The 22,334-nt window shown below is 46.4% G+C and overlaps 1 protein-coding gene across 3 annotated transcripts in view; it reads right to left on the bottom strand.

Moving 5' to 3' along the window:
- The window catches only part of RMI1 (RecQ mediated genome instability 1), a 155,881-nt gene that overhangs the window by 80,501 nt on the left and 53,046 nt on the right, over positions 1 to 22,334 (bottom strand). The window contains exon 4 of one of the 3 annotated variants that reach the window (XR_008844896.1): positions 4,800 to 4,881. The exons of the other annotated variants lie outside the window; for them this stretch is intronic. The gene's annotated coding sequence lies outside the window, so the exon portion shown is untranslated. Of the gene's footprint in view, positions 1 to 4,799; positions 4,882 to 22,334 lie in introns of those variants that run through there. 3 annotated transcript variants of the gene reach the window in all.

Below are 22,334 nucleotides of genomic sequence, written 5' to 3'. Positions count from 1 at the left end.
GTACTGAAATACTCCATATATGGCCCTAAACTGTTTCCTTGAAATACGACAGGGCTTTGAAGTGAGAGAGCGCCATGCGCATTTGAGGACTAAATTAGGGATTGCATAGGGGTGGACATAGGGGTATTCTATGCCAGTGATTCCCAAACAGGGTGCCTCCAGCTGTTGCTAAAATCCCAGCATGCCTGGGCAATTAGTGGCTGTCCCGAAGTGCTGGGAGTTGTTGTTTTGCAACAGCTGGAGACTCCGTTTTGGAAACACTGGCGTACAATACATTTTTCATTTATATTGGGGGGTACAGTGTAAGGGGGTGTATATGTAGTGTTTTACCCTTTATTATGTGTTAGTGTAGTGTAGTGTTTTTAGGGTACATTCGCACTGGCAGGTTACGGTGAGTTTCCCGGTAGGAGTTTGCGCTGCGGCAAAACATTTGCCGCAGCTGAAACTTCGAGAAACTCACTGTAAACTCGCCCGTGTGAATGTACCCTGTACATTCACACAGTGGGGGGGGGGGCAAACCATGTACTGAGCATGCTGGGAGTTGTACTTTTGCAACAGCTGGAGGCACACTGGTTGGAAAACCTTCAGTTAGGTTCTGTTACCTAACTCAGTATTTTCCAACCAGTGTGCCTCCAACTGTTGCAAAAGTACAACTCCCAGCATGTACTGATCGCCGAAGGGCATGCTGGGAGATGTAGTTATGCAACAGCTGGAGGTACGCAACTACAACTCCCAGCATTCCGAGACAGCTGTTTGGGCATGCTGGGATTTGCAGTTTTGCAACATCTGGAGAGCTACAGTTTAACACCACTGCACAGTGATCTCCAAACTGTGACCCTCCAGATGTTGCAAAACTACAAATCCCAGCATGCCCAGACAGCAAACAGCTGTGTGGGCATGTTAGGAGTTGTAGTTTTGCAAGATCTGGATTGCCACAGTTTGAAGATCACTGTATAGTGGTCTCAAACTGTAGCCCTCCAGCTGTTGCAAAACTGCAAGTCCCAGCATGCCCAAACGGCTGTCTGAGCATGCTGGGAGTTGTAGTTTTGCAACATCTGAAGGGCTACAGTATAGAGACCACTGTATAGTGGTCTCATACTGTAGCCCTCCAGATGTTGCTAGGCAACTCACTGGCTTCCGTAGGATACAGGGAGCCGCATCGTCGCCGGTCCCCTTTGGTTTCGCCGTTCTGCCCGGCCTATTGTGGGTGGGCAGAACGGGGAAGGCAAAAGTTAATCCCCCCCCCGCCCCCGATCTGCTATTGGTTGCCGCGTCTATACGACCAATAGCACCCCTGCCACCTCACTCCTATCCCTTCAGGGGGATTGTAGGTGTCACGGACAACCCCGATCCCCCTTATTTTCCGGGTCACCGAGTCACCATAGACCCATATGACCCGGAATTGCGCAAATCGCAAAGTCACCGACATGGGGCGGTCTGATGAAACCCATGGGCATTTGCACGGGATGCCTGCTGAATGATTTCAGCAGGCATCTTTGTCCGATCCCCGCCCGGCAGGCGGTGGGGACCAGAATTCGCCATGACGTACGCGTACGTCATGGGTCCTTAAGTACCAGGGTGGCATGATGTACACGTACGTCAAGGGTCCTTAGGTGGTTGAAGGAGTACTCCCATGGAAAACTTTTTTTTAGAAATCAACTGGTACCAGAAAATTAAATAGATTTGTAAATTACTTCTATTAAAAAATCTTAATCCTTCCAATACATTTTATGGGCTGTATACTACGGAGGAAATGCTTTTCTTTTTGGATTTCTCTGATGTTACGACCACAGTGCTCTCTGCTGACCCCTGCTGTCCATTTTAGGAACTGTCCAGAGCAGCATATGTTTACTATGGGGATGTTCCAAAAATGGACAGCAGAGGTCAGCAGAGAGCACTGTGGTCGTGACATCAGAGAAATCCAAAAAGAAAAGCATTTCTTCTGTAGTATATAGCCCCTAAAAAGTACTGGAAGGATTAAGATTTTTTAATAGAAGTAATTTACAAATCTGTTTAACTTTCTGGCACCAGTTGATTTAAAAAAAAAAAAAGTTTTCCACAGGAGTACCCCTTTAACATGGCAAAGATCAGTGTAATCGGCGGTCGATTGATCAACGCGGAGGCAGGTGAGGGGACCTCCGCTCACGTTCTAGCTGATAAGCCCAACTGAGCTGCCGGGAAGCTTTTACTTTCATTTTAGATGCGGCGATCGACTTTGAACGCCGCGTCTAAAGTGTTAATAGCGCCCGGCACAACGATCGGTACCGCATGCTATTAGCCCATGGTCCCGGCTGTCATTAGCCGCTGGGACCGACCCGGTATGACGCGACCCCACGTTTTATACTGGGCGAAGGGCGTACAGGTACACCCTGCATCCTTAAGAGGTTAAGGGCATAAGCAGCACACAAAAAAAGAACACAGTCAGCAGTAACACCAAGAGCAGAGAAAGGGAACAACGGGAGAAAGACACTCAAGGACATCCACAACGACAACAGAGGGAAACACAAAGGGGGAAAGAAAAAGGACAGCTCAGTGAGGTTGATGATCCATAAAGCGTTCACACAACTCCCATGCGGGCAAGAACAGCGGCACTGTATTATTCAGTGAGGCAGTAAGAGACTCGAGGGATCGGATCTCCCTTACACAGGCTAAGAGGTCATTCTCAGAAGGTGGTACAGATTTCTTCCAATATTTCGCTATAAGAGTCTTTGCAGCAAGGACAATATGCAGAAACAGTTTAAAAGGACGTTTAGGTAGGGCTCTATGAAATAGGTGAAGAAGATAGATCAGAGGATCGAGAGGGACAGAAACACCTAAAATCCGGTTGACCAAACGCTGAACCATATGCCAATAGCCCACAATTAGGGGGCAAGCCCCAAAAATATGGAAGGTAGTCCCCAATCCTACCCCACAGCATCAGCACTGTGGAGGGACAGTCAGATTCAACCTATTAAGCAGCACCAGAGTGTGGTACCAACCCATAAGCATTAAACAGTCTGCTTATAAGTCCCAAATCACCCTCCACTGAGGTAGAGTAATATCAAATCATATCCTCCTTCCAGTGACTCATAGTGATGCAAGGGGGCAGCCGCACCCTGGGGAGAGTTAAGAAAAGAATAACTGGCAGAAAGGAGGCCTTTCGCCAGTGGTCCCTGGCGGCATAGTTGCTCAAAGCCAGTAGGCAATAAAACGTTCCTGGACCCCAATGAGGAAGACATAAGGTGACATATAACTGGAGATAATGGAGCCACTCGGAGGAGGGAAGGCCATTCCGGGACATCAGGTAATCGAAGAGAGCGAGAGCTGGGATCCACTATATCAGCCCAGCAAAAAATACCCTGTGACCCCCCATTCCCTCACCATAACCGAGTTCATACCTGCAGAAAGGCTAGGGTTATAGAGAAAAAACTGCAAGGGAGAAGAAAAGGAAAAAAGCGTAAACTTCCTAGAACAATAGTCCCAGACATAGCGAGAAAAGGACATAGGGCCCAAGAGCTAGATCGTCATCTTAACTGCTGCTATGCGACCGAAAAATGAAATATACTGGGACCGCCATTTTTCCATAAGAGCCTGTAAGTCGTGAAAAAGGGAAGGAAAATTAGAGGCATAAAGAGAAGCATAGCGCAGAGTCACAAGGACACCAAGGTACTTGAGAGCTGTAGGAGACAATTTAAAGGAATAATTAGCATGAAGAAGAGCAGAGAGAGACACAAGGAGATTCAAGTTTTAGAAAGGTTCACCTAGTAGCCCGAGACCACCCCATATGAATGAAGGACCCTATAAAGATTAGGAAGAGAAAGCAGAGGACGAGTGAGAGTCAAAAGAACATCATCAGCAAACAAACATGAACCCATACCCCAGAGATGTCCGGGTCCCCCCGAATCAAAGCCGCCAAAGGCTCAATACAGAAAGCAAAGACCAGGGGGGACAACGGACATCCCTGCCAAGTGCCATTAAGCAAAATGAAAGCAGAAGAAGTAGTGTGGGGGAGTTTAAGAGAAGCAGTAGGCGAGGAGACCCCTCAGTGCAGTGAGAAAATTCCTGGTGATACCAAATTTCCGAAGGGTAGAAAAGAGAAACGGCCATCCCAGCCTATCAAAGGCCTTTTCTGCATCAAGACTGAGAACAAGGGCCTGTTTGGATCTTCTATTAACCAAGTCAATAAGATCCACAACCCGCCTGGTGTTGTCACTCCCCTGGTGATAGGGAATAAAGCCAACCTGGTCCTTATGGACAAGGGATGGGAGGAAGCAACAGAAATGGCCGCCAGGACCTTAGAAAACAACTTCAGATCTGATTTGAGGAGGGCAATGTGCCTATAACTAGAACATTTATGGGGATCCTTATCCGAATTAAGGAGAAGAGTTATCAGAGAATGCAAAAAGGACTGCAGGGTCTCCTTACTATAAAAGAGTTAAAAAGAGGAACAAGTTTAGGGAGAAAGAGAGAAGAAAAAGTCTTATAATACAAATAGGTAAAGCCATCCGGCCCAGGAGAGCGACTCGGCAGGGAGGGATTTAAGGGCCTCCTCCAACTCCTCAGAAGTAACAGGAGCATTCAGAGCAGCTGGGTCCAAGGCTGAAAGGGTTGGGAGAAAGCACTGAGATAAGAATGAGTCAAAGACAGCGGCTCGCTCCCCAGGTTCGGACGGAAGCTGGGAGGGCAAAGAATAAGGCTTAGTCCAGAAAAAGTCGGGAGACAATATCAGGATAGTGGAGAGTGCTCCTTCAGAGCGGAGAGACTGAGCAGCGGCCCGATCACACAAGCGCCTGACGAGCATAGCATAAGCTTTATTACCCTTCTCATAAAACCGTTGTTTAGCGTAGAGAAGTAGGGCCAGGTCCCCCAGTTGGGCTCGCGCCTCCACCAGCCTCCTCAGGTCTGAAAGAGAAGGAGCAGTTAACATGAGAGCCTCAAGCTTAGTAATCTCAGCATGGAGCTCCCGAGACTGAGTTATATCTTTCTTGATTAGCTGGGATGAAGTTGTCTGGTGTAATATTTGGCATGCCAAAGCCAGTACCTAAAAAGCTTGCCTGTGATGTAGACGGAATTGGAACTATAGATGCATTAGGATAAACAACACTCCTATTCTCCACTACATCCAGCCTAGCCTGAATATCTGATATATATGATGGCATGGTATTAATCAGTGAATGTAGCTGTGTGAGAGAGGTTTGGATTGTCTGCGTAGAGATTTCCTTTTGACTACGGCCTGCAGAATCAGACACCAGTAACCTCAAGCACTGACATGGTATACACGATATCTGAATTGTGAAACATCTGGCAATAACCCATACTGGAAAGAGAGAAAGAAAGTCTTAACTACGTTAACAACTAGGCAGCAAAGGACTCTTCACCAATGAACATAAGAACAAAATACAACAAGTTGGGAATCCATTGTATTAGGAATGCCTCAAATAATAAGTGATAACACTATGCTGAACTATGATCGAACATGGGGGGGATGACATGGAAGGGGAGTTACCTAACAATGGGTTCCCAATAAAAATTTACCTCACGGATGCATGACCAAACCGGCTGGGTGGGCAATATTAGGATAGCTGGACGCATTTCAGGATGACGACCCTCAGCAGCAGTCATCACCCTGAAACGCGTCCAGCTATACTAATATAGACTTCTTGGGACTTGCAGTACTTATTCAGAGAGTGCAAACATCAGATGGGTGAGAGGTGCTCAACACCAGCTTACAATATTCTAACAACTAACACAAATGAAGCATGCTAAAAAATTACTTATAGATGAGTTATAAAATAATTTAAGGTGAACAATAAGAGAAATTACCAGTATTTACTTTGGACATTATTTTTGCAACTCTTACCCCCTTTTTGTTTTTGCACTTTAATTTTTTCTTCCTCCATTTTTGCACTTTCTGTTTTTCCTCCTCCCTTTCTAAAAATCATAAGCAGTCAATTTTGCACCTAAAGACCCATATAAGGGCTTGTATTTTTGCGTCACTAATTGTACTTTGTAATGACATCACTTATTTTATAACAATCTGCAGCGAAACAAAAAAAAAAACGTATTTGTGGGGTGAAATAAAAAAATATCCCATTTTGCTATTTTTAGGGCTTCCATTTCTACGCAGTGCACTTTTCGGTAAACACCTTAAAGGGAGATTTATCATTAGGTGTCTATTGTAGACACAGTTCTACCCCTTTACACTGCTTGTCCACTCATGCTCAGAATTTACTAAGGTTGTACACTCCTTTGATAAATCTTGTGCAAATATAGAAATGCACCCCCTCGCTCTACTGTACACTCCTTCTCTACCTAACAGGAAAAGTGGACGTAGGGATTTTGTTCTATTGCTTTGAGGCCAGGATTCCATTGAGGGTTTTTGTCCATCATAAAAATAGCCAGAAAAACTGTCCCAGCTTTTTCTTGTATTTTGTCAGTTTTTCTTGTGGTTTTTTTCTTGCATTTTTGCTGGTGTGTGGAAACAAAAAAATTTAATTTTTTTTTCTTCAGAATTTAGATACATGAATGCGGAGGACTATGTCAGATTTTGTGGATTGCGATGATGAACAGCGTTTTTTTTAAATGTCAATAAAAGGGTTAACGAGGGCTGTGGGGGGAGTGTTTTTTTAAATAATTTTTTTTTCAAATGTGTTGTGTTTTTTTATAATTGAATTTTCAGGCTTAGTAGTGGAAGGTGTCTTTTAGACATAATCTATTACTAGGCCGTGGCTTAGCGTTAGCCCCCAAAACAGCTAGCCCTAACCCCCAATTATTACCCCGGTACCCACCGCCACAGGGGTTCTGGGAAGAGCTGGTACCAACAGGCCCGGACCATCAAAAATGGCGCTCCTGGGCCTAGGCGGTAACAGGCTAGCGTTATTTAGGCTGGGGAGGGCCAGTAACAATGGTCCTCGCCCATCCTGGTAACGTCAGGCTGTTGCTGCTTGGTTGGCATCTGGCTGATACTGAAAAAATGAGGGAACCACACACTTTTTTTTATTTATAAAAAAAACCAAAACGCATAGGGTTACCCCTATTTTTTGTATCAGCCAGATACCAACCAAGCAGGGTGGGCGAGGACTTAGTAATGGATTCCGTCTATAAGACAGCTTCCACTACTAACCCTAACCAAGCAGGGTGGGCGAGGACCATTGTTACTGGCCCTCCCCAGCCTAAATAACGCCAGCCTGTTACCGCCTAGTTGGTACCGGCTCTTCCCAACACCCCTGTGGCGGTGGTTACCGAGGTAATAATTGGGGGTTAGTGCTAGCTGATTTAGGGCTGACGCTAAGCCCGGCTTAGTAATGGATTCCATCTATAAGACAGCTTCCACTACTAACCCTGAAAATTAAATTATAAAAAACAAGACACATTGAAAAAAATATTTTATTTAAAAAAAATACTCCCCCCCCAGCCCTCGTTAACCATTTTATTCAAATAAAAAAAACTGCTGGTCGCAGTCCTCCGAATCTGACGTAGTCCTCCGCATTCATGTATCTGAAATGAGAAGAAAAGAAAAACAAGAAATATGGGTTAGTAAATTTTTTTGCTCTCCCCTGGGAAGAGCGCACATAATGCAGCGTGTTCCTAAACATGGAGCCTCCAATTGTTGCTAAACTACAACTCGCATCATGGAGGCTGTAGTTAAGCAACAGCTGGAGTCTCCCTGTTTGGGAACACACTGCCAGAAAGGCTCTGTTCCCATTATGCAAAACGCATAATGTGAACAGAGATCTGTCCCTCTGCCCTTGGACTACTACTCCTATTATGGGACAGAGTCTGCTCATGATGGGAGTTATAGTCCAGGGGCTGAGGTGCAGATCGCACCGGGTCATTCTGCAGAGACCCGCTGCGATCCGCATTTAAGTTAACAAGCCGGCGGTACATGCGTCTACAGTGCGCTGCCGCCGGCTTCTATATACACTGTAATAACTCATAATCCCCGCTGCCGGGAGCTCTGATTGGTCAATAGCTATCCACCAATCAGAGCTCCTGTGTTCCGGCAGGGATTATGAATTATGACAGTGTATATAGGAGCCATCGGGGAGCGTGATGTAGACGCATGTAAGGCCGGCTTGTATAGTTAATAAATGCAGATCGCAACAGATCTCCAGAGAATGATCTGATGCGATCCGCATTTAAGTTAAAAAGTCGGCGGTGCATGCAGCTACACTGTGCTCCTATATACACTGACATAATTCATAATCCCCGCCGGAACACGGGAGCTCTGATTGGTGGATAGCTATTGACCAATTTGAGCTCCCGTCTCCCGGCGGCGGGGATTATGAATTAGGAGCTGTGTATATAGAAGCTGGCGGGCAGTGCATTGTAGACGCATGTACCGCCGGCTTGTTAACTTAAATGCGGATCGCAGCGGGTCTCTGCAAAATGACCCGGTGCGATCTGCACCTCAGCCCCTGGACTATAACTCCCATCATGGGCAGAGTCTGTCCGTGATGGGAGTAGTAGTCCTAAAAGTCCCGCAGCCGGGGGATGTGCAAGTGCCATCCCTCAGCAGTGCTGCGGTACTACAACTACTCCCATCATGGGACAGACTCTGTCCCATGATAGGAGTAGTAGTTCAATGGCAGAGGGGCAGATCACTCTCCTGCGATCTGCATTTATTAACTATACAAGCCGGCGGTGCATGTGGCTACACTGCACTGCCGCCGGCTCCTATATACAGCTCTTATAATTCATAATCCCCGCCGGGAGACGGGAGCTCTGATTGGTGGATAGCTATTGACCAATCAGAGCTCCCGTGTTCCGGCGGCGGGGATTATGAATTATGACAGTGTATACAAGAGCCGGCGGCAGCGCAGTGTAGCCGCATGTACCACTGGCTTGTATAGTTAATAAATGCGGATCGCAGCGGGTCTCTGGATAATGACCTGCTGTGATCTGCACCTCAACCCCTGGACTATATCTCCCATTATGGGCAGACTCTGTCCATGATGGGAGTTGCAGTCCTACATCTTTAACATGAAAGAAGTGGACCCTAGCTAGAACAACTCGGGGGACAGCTTAGGTAGTGGGACTCTATGAATTCTGTCCAACAAGAGGTCTTGAGAGGAGAATTGTGGTAATATATAGCTCATGAGCTCAGTTACGAAACGAGAGAGATCTTTGGTTGGAATTGATTCCGGAATGCCTCGTAGCTTGATGTTATTGCAACGTGATGTATCTTCCAGATCTGCAATTTTCGCCCGAAGGCTAGCAACGTCTGTTTCTAGGTCATAATGAGCATCTATGAGATTATTGTGAGATGAAGCAAATTCTGTCATTTTATTTTCTGCGTGATCCACTCTCTGTTCAACTTCGTTTAAAGCTTGGTGTAGAGGTTGTAGGTTATGTGTCAGTTTGGCTGAGAGGGATGACTCCAACATAAGGAGCATATTTTTGAGAGTTACTTCAGTTACTGGCACCTCAGAGGCTTGAATCGAGTTAAAGAAGTCCGCTTTCGGTGAGGAGACTCCAGATTCAGGTTGGTCTTCAGTTTCAACTAGAGTTCCAGAATCTATTCTGGGGCGTTGTTTAAAAGGACTGGTCGAAGCAGGAGAGTTTGGAGCAGAAGTAGTAACATTACAGTTGCAATTAGGAGAGGCATTTTTTGAAGGGACTTCTGAATAAAGACCTCTGGGAGACCTGTCAGGAGAGGACGGCAAAGAAGTGCTGCGCCTCGTGTCATAATATGAAAATGGCATGTTGGTGATGTCTTTATTGATCTGTAATGATGAGGGTATTTGAGGTTGTGACAATGAAAATCTGGTGGTATGGTTGGAATGCGGAGTAGAGTAGAAGTCTGTTAGTTTTTTCAGTCTGGAGGAGTTCCTGTTGCGGAGTTTAGTAGCCATCTCGCAATCTTGAAAGGACAATGGTTAGAGTAAATTATTGTAGAATATCTGGACAGTCACTTGTTTTTAAAGGAAATCTGTCATCAGAATAACCCGCACTAAACCTGTTACACAGGCTTGTAGTGCGGGTGATCCTGATTAAAACGCTTCTTACCTGGTTAAAAATGGTTCAGCGGTTCTTCAGATATCTTTATCTTTAGTTTTCTGTTATTCCCTGGCTTGGGACTCAGTGGGAGGTCTTATCAGCTTGGACTCGGCTATACGTCATTCTAGCTGGGCGGAGCGGCCGCCCGGCTCATGAATATTCATGAACTTATCATTGTAGTCTAACTACTTTTTCTAGGTCACGTGGGGAGGGCCGCACATGCGCCGCGTTCCGTAAACCCGGAATCGGCGTTCTCCCCCCGCGCCGCTTCCGGGTGTACGGAACGCGGCGCATGCGCGGCCCTCCCAACGTGACCTAGAAAAAGGAGTTAGACTACGATGATAAGTTCATGAATATTCATGAGTCGGGAGGCCGCTCCGCCCAGCTAGAATGACGTATAGCCGAGTTCGAGCTGATAAGACCTCCCACTGAGTCCCAAGCCAGGGAATAACAGAAAACTAAAGATAAAGATATCTGAAGAACCGCTGAACCATTTTTAACCAGGTAAGAAGCGTTTTAATCAGGATCACCCGCACTACAAGCCCGTGTAACAGGTTTAGTGCGGGTGATTCTGATGACAGATTTCCTTTAACTTGAAAGTGAGGTCTCAGAGCCAGCAACTGAGTTGTATTGTAGAAGGGTAAATCTCACAATGTAATTGTCAGCAGTTAACTTATGGACTGGATAGGCAGAAAGATAAAGGAGACCAGTATATGGCAGCATAGTATCTAGACTTCAGCTTGGATGAGTTCAGAAGACTTTAGGTAATTATAACAGCATAATGTCTTCTTGTTGTATGGAGAAGTCCTAATAGATAGCTAGTGATGGGTAAGTGCTTGTAGGATATCTGAATAGTTACTTGATTTATCTTGAAAATAGAGCCTTAGGCTAGTATCTGGGTTGTGTTGTAAAAAAAAAAAAAAGACAGTGAAGTACAGCAGGCTGGTTTTGTTACAGTTCTTACAGAAGAATAAAGGAGACCAATAGATGGCAGCGGAATGCCTAGACTTCAGCTTGGATGAGTGCAAGAAGAGTCAGGTAATTATAACAGTGTAATGTCCACTTCTTGAAGCTTCTTGGATAATTCCTAATAATAAACTGACTAGGAACAGATTTTGTAGAATGTTGGATTAGTTACTTGTTCATCTTGAAAAGTAAGGTTTTAAGACTAATATCTGGGTTGTAATGTAGAAAAGGAAGTCTCACAATGAAGTATCCAGCAGGCAGGTGTGTTACAGTCAATACAGGAGAATAAAGGAGACCAGTAGATGGTAGAAGAGAGTTGTGGATTGTAACTCGAGTAAGTGCAAGGAAAGTGAGATGATTATAACAGTATAGTGGCTACTTCTTGCAGCAGAGGAAATTTCAGATATATGGCCGCCAATTCAGTTGTTATAAGGCAGTCACTTGTCTATACTCTTATTTCAGTTTGGAAGATACAGAGTCCTCTTTTTAGTTTTTTCCACTATTTTAGAGGCAGAAAATGACTAAAATCGCCTTTAATGATGATGCTTGTTAGAGCTGGGTTCACTCTCTATAGCACAAATAAGTGGTATCACCAAGAGCTCTATAGGTAGAGCATTAAGGGGGAGATTTATCAAAACCTGTCCAGAGGAAAAGTTGCCCAGTTGCCCATAGCAACCAATCAAATGTCTTCTTTCATTCTTAATTAAGCCTCTGCAAAATGAAAGTAGCAAGCTAATTGGTTGCTATGGGCAACTGGGCAACTTTTCCTCTGGACAGGTTTTGATAAATCTTCCCCAAAATGTGTTGACCTCCGGGTTAATAAGGTTCAAGGGCTCACTGTGGCAGCAGCAAGCCGCTCAGCAACACTTCTGATATACCAAGTTGGCGTTTGTTTAAATTCCAACCCCTCAGGTAATAACATGTAGCACTGTATGTGCAGGAGCGATGTAGGTATTTCTGTCCAGCACCTGTACAGCGGCCCCTTTTATTTAAATGGTGCACCCACCTGTGTATTTAGAGTTGGACACCTGAGGCAGGCTTGGAGCTGGTGAGGTAAAAGCGGCACCCTGTTCTGTAATGCATTGTATGTGGCCAGCTATTCAGATGCTGCTGGTCTGTGGTGGGGGACCATTCCCCTTCAGGAAGTTTGCTGTGGGGTCTGTATGTATGTGGAGCGCTGGCGTCGGGGTACGATGGTGAGGTACAGCGTGATTAAGCTGGGGCTGTCCGGGTGGCAGCACGCTGTAGAACCAGGACGGCTGTGCTGTAAAGATGGCGCCCACAACTGTAGCTGGAGTGTGGCGTAGGAGACCAGAGGCTGACGTGGGACTGGCGTGGTGCTGGTAAGTTGAGGGCTGCGGCCGCTCAGTGGTATGGTAAGCGGGACCAGTAATCTTCCATCCAGAGGGTCAGCTGCGGCTTCTATGCGCTGGCAAGCGCTGATGTTGGGCTCCAGAGGTAGAGCACAGCGCGGGAGAGCTGAGGTTAGCTGGGCAGCAGTGCACTGTGGAGATGAGGCGGTATCACTGTATAAGATGGCGCCCGCAGCTGCTGCTGATCAGTTGCGTGGTTGAAATCTCCCTTTTCAGCAGGGGGAGATATGAGAAAGTTCGTCCAGGGGTGCTCCAGACGTTCCCCAGCAGGGTAGCAGTCTATAATCCCCCAAATTCCCGGTGGCAGAGGTCGCTAATTGTCAGTTTGAGCACATACACTGGGGAGAGAACTAAGCAGACATCTCTCCTCGGCAGCAGGCCACGCCCCCTATGAACCCCATTTTCTACATCCCTGTATGAACCCCATGCATTTCTGCTTCCCTGTATGAACCCTGTGGATTTCTGCTTCCCTGTATGGACCCCGTGTATTTCTACATCCCTGTATGAACCCCGTGCATTTCTGCTTCCCTGTATGAAGTCCGTGCATTTATGCTTCCTGGTATGGATCCCATGCATTTATGCTCCCCTGTATGCAGGGCCAGATTAACGTAGGGGCAGATGGAGCTGCCGATCCAGGCCCCTACATGAAAATAGACTCAGCAGCCTGCACAGGATAAATATGTTAACAGAAAAAGAGGGCCGGCCCTGCACTGTCCCAGGCCGGCCCTGCTTCTTACTTACGGCCCTGGGTCACCCAGGGCCGTAAGTAAGAAGCAGGGCCGGCCTGCTGAGCACTGTATTCTTTTTTTAAATAGTTAGCCTCCGGCCCTTTAAGGTGAGTGCAGGGGCCATTGCCGCAATGCAGGGACGCTCCTCCCCCTCCCCCCACACTCCTCTGTGTGCAGGCTGCAGCCCTATTGGAGAAGACAGGTGCTTTGCTTCCTGCTTCATTGCTGACTACATCACCCGCCCGCGCCGAAGATGAACAGGAAGACTTCCCCTGCCCACCGCTGCGGCCCCCTATACAACAGGTAATTTTCCGGGAGGAAAAGGTTGAGGGGCAAATTGCTGTTTGGGGGGTCAGTGGGGGTTAAATGGGCAATTTCTTAATGTTTCCTGACCAGGGGGCCTCCAGCAGTTTTAAAATTACAACTCCCAGCATGCCTTTGGCTGCTCAGACATGCTGGGAGTTTTAGTTTTGCAACACTTTATCTAATCTCATATCTATCTATTTATCTAAGATGCAGAAAGATACAGCAGCACACCCAGTAGTAAAGTGCAAAAATTGGGATTTATTTAACCCATATCAGATGCGACGTTTCGACGGCATTCCGCCATCTTTTTCAAGCATGATGGCGGAATGCTGTCGAAACGTCGCATCTGATATGGGTTAAATAAATCCCAATTTTTGCACTTTACTACTGGGTGTGCTGCTGTATCTTTCTGCATCTTGGATTATTTGAGCCATCTGCGATTGGGACTGCTTTCCTCGTTGGCACCCCAAGATTTTGCCAGAATACATGGTTGTGCTGCCTACTCTCTACATTGATATTTATTTATCTATCTATCTCATATCTATCTCATAACTATCTATCGATTCCAAAGAAGATGCAGTGGCACTCAAATGGTGAAAAAAGGTGAATTATAAATTTTTCTCTTTTATATAGAGATAGGCCAGGTGATGGAAGAACACTCTGCCTAATCTGATCGTAAGGAATCCACGTGGACTCACTTTTTTCCAATCTAGTGTTGGACCTAACCTGTGGAGCGTTGCACCCGTATCAACAGATGCCCTCTGCTACAAAAACCCACTTATTCAGAAGTAAGGTTAGCACCAAAGCCATTCTCAGTGTGTTGCCTATGGTAACGACAGAGATGGCCGGCTCCTTGGACTTTGGAGGGGTCTCCAGTAACCCGCAAGCCCCCCGGACCAGTTGTGCAAAATACCTTGCAAGAAAAATGCTGTGGGGATAAGCATTGAGAAAAGGGCACTGTTTTCCCACTTCCAAGATAGCGCCATGACCCTCTAGGTACGCAGAGCGCATGAGCTGAGGAGAGCGTCTCTGCTCCACAGTAACGGCCATCACATGACTTGTCATCTGACTACACAGAGCGGAACGTCACTTCCGGTCCTGCGGACGGATCCCGGAAGCTAATGGATTCCGAGACGATCTACGGCGAGTGTCTGGCCTCCCTCCGCCCACCTCATTACATGCCATGCACCTTGCACCTGAGATTGTATATGGTATGCACTGTATTTTTATATATTTATTGCATGCATTGACGATCAGAGAATATGCCAGGGCTCATATGTATGCATCTTCAGCACTGATGTATGTTGTAGTACACATATACCGTATATACTCGAGTATAAGCCGAGTTTTTCAGCACGATTTTTCGTGCTGAAAACACCCCCCTCGGCTTATACTCGAGTGAACTCCCCCACCCGCAGTGGTCTTCAACCTGCGGACTTCCAGAGGTTTCAAAACTACAACTCCCAGCAAGCCAGGGCAGCCATCGGCTGTCCGGGCTTGCTGGGAGTTGTAGTTTTGAAACCTCCGGAGGTCCGCAGGTTGAAGACCACTGCGGCCTTCAACATCATCCAGCCCCCTCTCACCCCCTTTAGTTCTGAGTACTCACCTCCGCTCGGCGCTGGTCCGGTCCTGCAGGGCTGTCCAGTGAGGAGGTCGTCCGGTGGGATAGTGGTTCCGGGCTGCTATCTTCACCGGGGAGGCCTCTTCTAAGCGCTTCGGGCCCGGCCTCAGAATAGTCACGTTGCCTTGACAACGACGCAGATGCGTCGTTGTCAAGGCAACGGCTCTATTCCGGGCCGGAAGCGCGGAGAAGAGGCGCCCCCGGTGAAGATAGCAGCCCGGACCACCTCCTCACCGGACCACCTCCTTACCGGACAGCCCTGCAGGACCGGACCAGCGCCGAGCGGAGGTGAGTACTCAGAACTAAAGGGGGTGAGAGGGGGCTGGATGATGTTGAAGGCCGCAGTGGTCTTCAACCTGCGGACCTCCGGAGGTTTCAAAACTACAACTCCCAGCAAGCCCGGACAGCCGATGGCTGCCCGGGCTTGCTGGGAGTTGTAGTTTTGAAACCTCTGGAGGTCCGCATGTTGAAGGCCGCAGTGGTCTTCAACCTGCGGACCTCCGGAGGTTTCAAAACTACAACTCCCAGCAAGCCCGGACAGCCGATGGCTGCCCGGGCTTGCTGGGAGTTGTAGTTTTGAAACCTCTGGAGGTCCGCAGGTTGAAGACCACTGAGGGCGAATGATGAGAAGAGGATGATGAAGGGGGGGGGGGGTGTGGGGATGATGAAGGGGGGTGGGGATGATGAAGGGGGGGGGGTGTGGGATGATTACAAGGGGATGATGAAGGGGGGATGTGTGGGATGATAAGGGGATGTGTGGGATGATGACAAGGTGATGATGAAGGGGGGATGTGTGGGATGATAAGGGGATGTGTGGGATGATGACAAGGGGATGATGAAGGGGGGATGTGTGGGATGATGACAAGGGGATGATGAAGGGGGGATGTGTGGGATAAGGGGATGTGTGGGATGATGACAAGGGGATGATGAAGGGGGGATGTGTGGGATGATAAGGGGATGTGTGGGATGATGACAAGGGGATGATGAAGGGGGGATGTGTGGGATGATGACAAGGGGATGATGAGGATGTTAATGACGGGTCTGGATGATGACAGGGGGGGATGAGGTATTTCCCACCCTAGGCTTATACTCGAGTCAATAACTTTTCCTGGGATTTTGGGTTGAAATTAGGGGTCTCGGCTTATACTCGGGTCGGCTTATACTCGAGTATATACGGTATGTCTTCTTATGCACTTTTTTACAATGTTTATATCTAACTGGTTAAAGGGGTATTCCAGGCCAAAACTTTTTTTTATATATCAACTGGCTCCGGAAAGTTAAACACATTTGTAAATTACTTCTATTAAAAAATCTTAATCCTTCCAATTGTTATTAGCTTCTGAAGTTGAGTTGTTGTTTTCTGTCTAACTGCTCTCTGAAATCATCCCCAGTCCGAGATTTATTCTCCAGCCTCTGCATTCTATACCTCCCCAGCCCCTGCAGTCTACACATCCCCTGCCCATGCACTTTGTCATCCTGCCCCTCAGTGAACACAGGCAGAGCAGGGGGAGGGGAGATGAGGGAGACGTGTACATCCTCTCTCCCCTGCTCTGTATTCTTTCTCCTGTGCAGACCTGTGTCCTCTGAAGGCAGAGCAGGGTGAGGGGAGATGAAGGGGCATGTACCTCCTCTCTCCCCCTGCTCTGCCCTCCCCACAGCTCTAGCTTCGGAAATCTTCGGAGAGCTGAGGGGAGGAGCGGACGCAAGTCTCACACTGACTCCAGCATTCGGAACAGTTTTTTCAAAACACTGAGCAGCTGAGTACCCCTTTAACCCCTTAAGGACCCGGGCTTTTTCTGTTTTTTCATTTTCAATTTTTCCCTCTTAACCTTAAAAAATCATAACTCTTTAAAATTTTCACCTAAAATTCTATATGATGGATTATTTTTTGCGTCACTAATTCTACTTTGTAATGACATTAGACATTTTACCCAAAAATCTACGGTGAAACGGGAAAAAAAATCAATGTGCAACAAAACTGATGAAAAAACACTATTTTGTAAGTTTTTGGGGCTTCCATTTTTATGCAGTACATTTTTCGGCAAAAATGATACCTTATCCTTATTCTGTAGGTCCATATGATTAAAATGATACCCTACTTATATAGGTTTGATTTTGTATCACTTCAGAAAAAAATCATGAATACATGCAGGAAAATTTATACGTTTAAAATGGTCATCTTCTGACCCCTATAACTTTTTTATTTTTCCGTGTTCAGAGGGCTATGAGGGCTAATTTTTTGAGCCGTGATCTGAAGTTTTTAGCGGTACCATTTTTGTTCTGATCAAACTTTTTGATAACTTTTTTGTGGTATAAAAAGTGATCAAAAATGCGCTATTTTGGACTTTGGAATTTTTTTGCGGTACGCCATTGAACGTGCGGTTTAAAAAGCGGTATATTTTTATAATTTGGACATTTCCGCATGCGGCAATACCACATATGTTTATTTTTATTTACACTGTGTTTTTTTTTATTCTTGGAAATGCCGGGTGATTCAAACTTTTATTAGGGGAAGGGATAATTGAAAGGGTTAATGATTTTTTTACACTTTTCTTATGCAAAATTATAGCTCCTATAGGGGGCTATAACATTGCATTATCTGATCCTTTACACTGATTGATCCATCTCCATAGGAATGGATCAATCAGTGTTTTCAGCGATTGAATGCTCACTGGATCTCAGGCTTGAAGCATTCATTCGGCGATCGGACTGCAGGAAGGAAGATAAGAAGATCTCCTCCTGTGCTACAGCTGTTCGAGATGCCGCGATTATACCGCGGCGATCCCGAACAGCTCCCTGAGCTAGCCGGGCACTTTTACTTTCGTTTTTAGCGGCTCAGCTTTGAGCGCGCGGCTAAAGGGTTAATAGCGCGCGACATCGCGATCAGTGCCGTGCGCTATTAGAGGCGGGTCCCGGCTTCACTATGACGCCGGGCCCACCGCGATATGATGCGGGGTCACCGTGTGAGCCCGCGTTATATCGCAGGACAGGGACCCAGGACGTACCTATACCTCCTGGGTCCTTAACCCCTTAAGGACCGAGGGTTTTTCCGTTTTTGCATTTTCGTTTTTTTCTCCTTGTCTATAAAATCATAACTCTTTCAATTTTGCACCTAAAAATCCATATGATGGCTTATTTTTTGCGCCACCAATGTAATGACGTCAGTCATTTTGCCCAAAAATCTACGGCGAAACGGAAAAAAAAATCATTGTGAGACAAAATTGAAAAAAAACCCCGCTGTTTTGTAACTTTTGGGGGCTTCCGTTTCTACGTAGTACATTTTTCGGTAAAAATGACACCTTATCTTTATTCTGTAGGTTCATACGATTAAAATGATACCCTACTTATATAGGTTTGATTTTGTCGTACTTCTGGAAAAAATCATAACTACATGCAGGAAAATTAATACGTTTAAAATTGTCATCTTCTGAACCCGTCTAACTTTTTTATTTTTGCGCGTATGGGGCGGTATGAGGGCTCATTTTTGGCGCCGTGATCTGAAGTTTTTAGCGGTACCATTTTTGCATTGATAGGACTTATTGATCGTGACCAAAAATGCACTATTTTGGACTTTGGAATTTTTTTGCGCTTACGCCATTGACCGTGCGGTTTAATTAACGATATATTTTTATAATTCGGACATTTCCGCACGCGGCGATACCATATATGTTTATTTTTATTTACACTGTGTTTTTTTTTTATGGGAAAAGGGGGGTGATTCAAACTTTTATTAGGGGAGGGGTTAAATGATCTTTATTCACTTTTTTTTTTGCAGTGTTATAGCTCCCATAGGGACCTATAACACTGCACACACTGATCTTTTACATTGATCACTGGTTTCTCATAGAAAAACCTGTGATCAATGATTCTGCGCTTGACTGCTCATGCCTGGATCTCAGGCACTGAGCAGTGATTCGGCGATCGGACAGCGATGAGGCAGGTAGGGACCCTCCGGCTGTCCTCTAAGCTGTTCAGAATGCCGCGATTTCACCGCGGCTATCCCGAACAGCTCCCTGAGCTAACCGGCATACTTTCACTTTCCCTTTAGACGCGGCGTTCAACTTTGAACGCCGCGTCTAAAGGGTTAATAGCACACGGCGCCGCGATCAATGGCCGCTATTAGCCATGGGTCCCGGCCGTTGTTAGAGGCTGGGCCCGACCCGCTCCGTGGCCCCGCGTTATAGATCGGGAGCGGACACATGACGTTCCAGTACGTCATGTGTCCTTAACCCCTTAAGGACACAGGGCGTATCCATATGCCCCCGTTTCCAAGTCTTTAGGGACACAGGACGTATGGATACGCCCTGCGCATTTCCGTCCCCAGCCGGAGGTACCCTTTAATCCTTCCTGTACTTATTAGCTGCTGAATACTACAGCGGAAATTCTTTTCTTTTTGAAACACAGAGCTGTCTGCTGACATCATGAGCACAGTGCTCTCTGCTGACGCTCTTTTTATTATAAATATATAAAAACTTAACAAAACAGAAAAACAGGCTTAACTAGCATTAACAAAACACAACACAACAAAACCTGCCTAACTGGCCAGCCCAACTTAACTAAACTAACTAAACACATAACATTATACCTACATATAAATTATCAAAAATACTATCACACACACATACCCACACATTCTTTACATAAACATAAAAATAGCTTTACTTAGCTTTAACTAAAAACAACCAGACTTGGTAAAACTCAACCACACATTACATTCACAACTAACCCACCCCAAAACCCCCACCACCACCAACCCCCCCCCCCCCCCCTTTTTTTTTTTTATATATGTTTTTTTATATATATATATTTTTTTATTATTATTTTTTTTTACTAAAATTACATTTTTTCCCCACATATATACAAATATATACATATATATACATATATATACATATATATACATATACATACATACATAAACATACACATACACACCCTTTTTTTAATCTACACTACCATAATACAACCAATATTAAATTAAAGTAATATAAAAATGCTAACTAAATCTGATCCGACTGCCTATCCCCATCCCCTCAAATAAGATAACCAATCCATACTATATAATAATATATACAATACGAATATAAAAACACAAATACATAACCTAAATGCAAATACATACATAAACTATATACACCAACAAACCAAAATATACACCTACAAAACACATGACATCCTACACTAGACTAACCCATTACCCACACAACCACCCACATTGACATGGGTCAGAGTCCATAGTCCATGGATATCGAGTCCAGTCCACAACTGACCCATGCCAGCCCCTCCAAACATCCACCAACCCACCAATTCCCCCACCCAACCTAATCTATACCCAAAACCAACTATACAAATACAACTTTATAACATAACATATACAAAACAATACAACCCACCTTAGGCCCAAGTTCGGTCGCCTGTAAGCCCTTTATGCAATCCATATTCTGAAAACAAAACAAAAAGACTAGGGTGTACATGCATAGCCCACCACCAGGAAGAAGGATGGCAATCCTGATGTTACTTTATAAACTCTCTCCACTAACTTTTCCCTACGACTCACCCTACTGTTATCCCTTCAACAAACTGACCCTGCACTCACCCTCTCTCTCTGTCCCTACATTGCTATCCCTAACCAGAAAAAGGGGTACTCTACCCAAGAGGTCTAGTACCTAGGGCACATCAAATGAAAAACCTCTCCACAGGAGGGAAGCCCTGCTGGTACCAAGACTGCCATACTCCAAAGACCTGATCTTCCCGAGGTCACCGGTGATGTTCCTACAGACCTCCACCTCGGAGAGGACTTTCCGCTGTGTAGATACTAGACACCGTGCGTTCCACGTGTAGTACCTAACTACTAAGCTGACTACAAATAAAGTGCCCCGGTCTCGGCCACCCAGGTTCCTGAATGCCCCATAAGCCCACTCCGGATAGGTAAGGCCGGCAAGTTGACTCCAGCCAATGGAAGCACCCACCCGGTTGTAGACCCCTATATTAAAGGGACAATGAAGCAGGAAGTGGTCCATGCTTTCCAGCATGTCCTCGCACTCTTCTCTGGGACATCCCCGGTCATTAGAGCTCCTACACTTCAAATTGTCCCTCACATATAGCTTCCCCTGAAAGCAGCGCCAGGCCAAGTCCCAAAACTTCTGGGGGATCCTTTTCATGTTTAAAAGGTACAACCCCACCCTCAGATCCCGACCTGGGCAGTCCCTGAGCGCCAGAGGCTTCTGGAAGTGGGTCAACAGAACCCGTTTGTCAAGGAACTGCCTTGACTGGGTCCTGATCTCCCACACTCCCAGACCCCACCGACGTATCGCCTTCAGAGTTGGGGTAGCATAAGCCGGAAGATATCCGTGTGGCGTACGGAGGTCCTTCACTTGCCCTCCTGTCTCCCATTCCTGGAAGAAAGGCCGAAACCATTCCCTGCAGGAGATTACCCACGGAGGAGCCCTCTCTGACCAGAGGTTTGAGATGTTAGCTTTCAAGAAGGTGTTTGTTAAGAACACCACAGGATTTACCATAGATAAACCCCCTAGTCTCCTCGTGCGGTACGTAACCTCCCTCTTGACTAGGTTCATCCTGTTCCCCCATAACAGTTGGAAAAACAGGCTGTAGATCCTAGTGTAGTAAGCCTCTGGCAAGATACATACACTGCCCAGATAGATAAACAAGGGGAGCAGGTACGATTTGATCAGGTGTACCCTTTCCCTGAGGGTCATAGACCAACCCTTCCATTGGTCCACCTTCTGAGCGGCATCCTGGAGCTTACCATCCCAGTTTTTGGTGGGATAATCATCCTGGCCGAAAGTGATGCCCAAAACTTTTGCTGACTCTTGGGGCCCTGGAAGGGTGTCCGGGAGATCAAACGTGGGATCTCCCCCTCCCAGCCAGAGACTCTCACACTTATCCCGGTTGATCTTAGACCCGGATGCCTCAGAGTAGCGGTCCACTTCCGACATCACCACATCGACCTCCTCTCTCGAGGACACGAAAATGGTGACATCATCAGCGTATGCCACCACTCTCTGGGCGACATCCAGCTCCGCCAGACTCATCCCGACTCCCGCCAACGGCCCACAATCTACCCTCCGGACGAAGGGATCGATCGCAAACACGTATAAAAGCGGGCTCAAAGGACAACCCTGACGGACTCCGGACCCCACCTCAAAAGAGCGGCCAGACCAACCGTTCACAAGCGGGAAACTCTCTGCCCCTGCATACAAGATCTTAAGCCAATTAACAAAAGTACTTGGTAAGCCATATCTCAGTAGGACGGACCAGAGGTAGTCATGGTTCACCCGATCAAATGCTTTGGCCTGATCCAAGGACAGCATGTACCCCTTCCAGAGACCCGCACTACTCCGC

The sequence above is a fragment of the Hyla sarda genome, chromosome 1 (genome assembly GCF_029499605.1).
Source record: "Hyla sarda isolate aHylSar1 chromosome 1, aHylSar1.hap1, whole genome shotgun sequence".
Taxonomy (NCBI): domain Eukaryota; kingdom Metazoa; phylum Chordata; class Amphibia; order Anura; family Hylidae; genus Hyla; species Hyla sarda.
The sequence above is the reverse complement of the archived record's forward strand: the minus strand, read 5'-3'. Positions and strand labels throughout refer to the sequence as shown.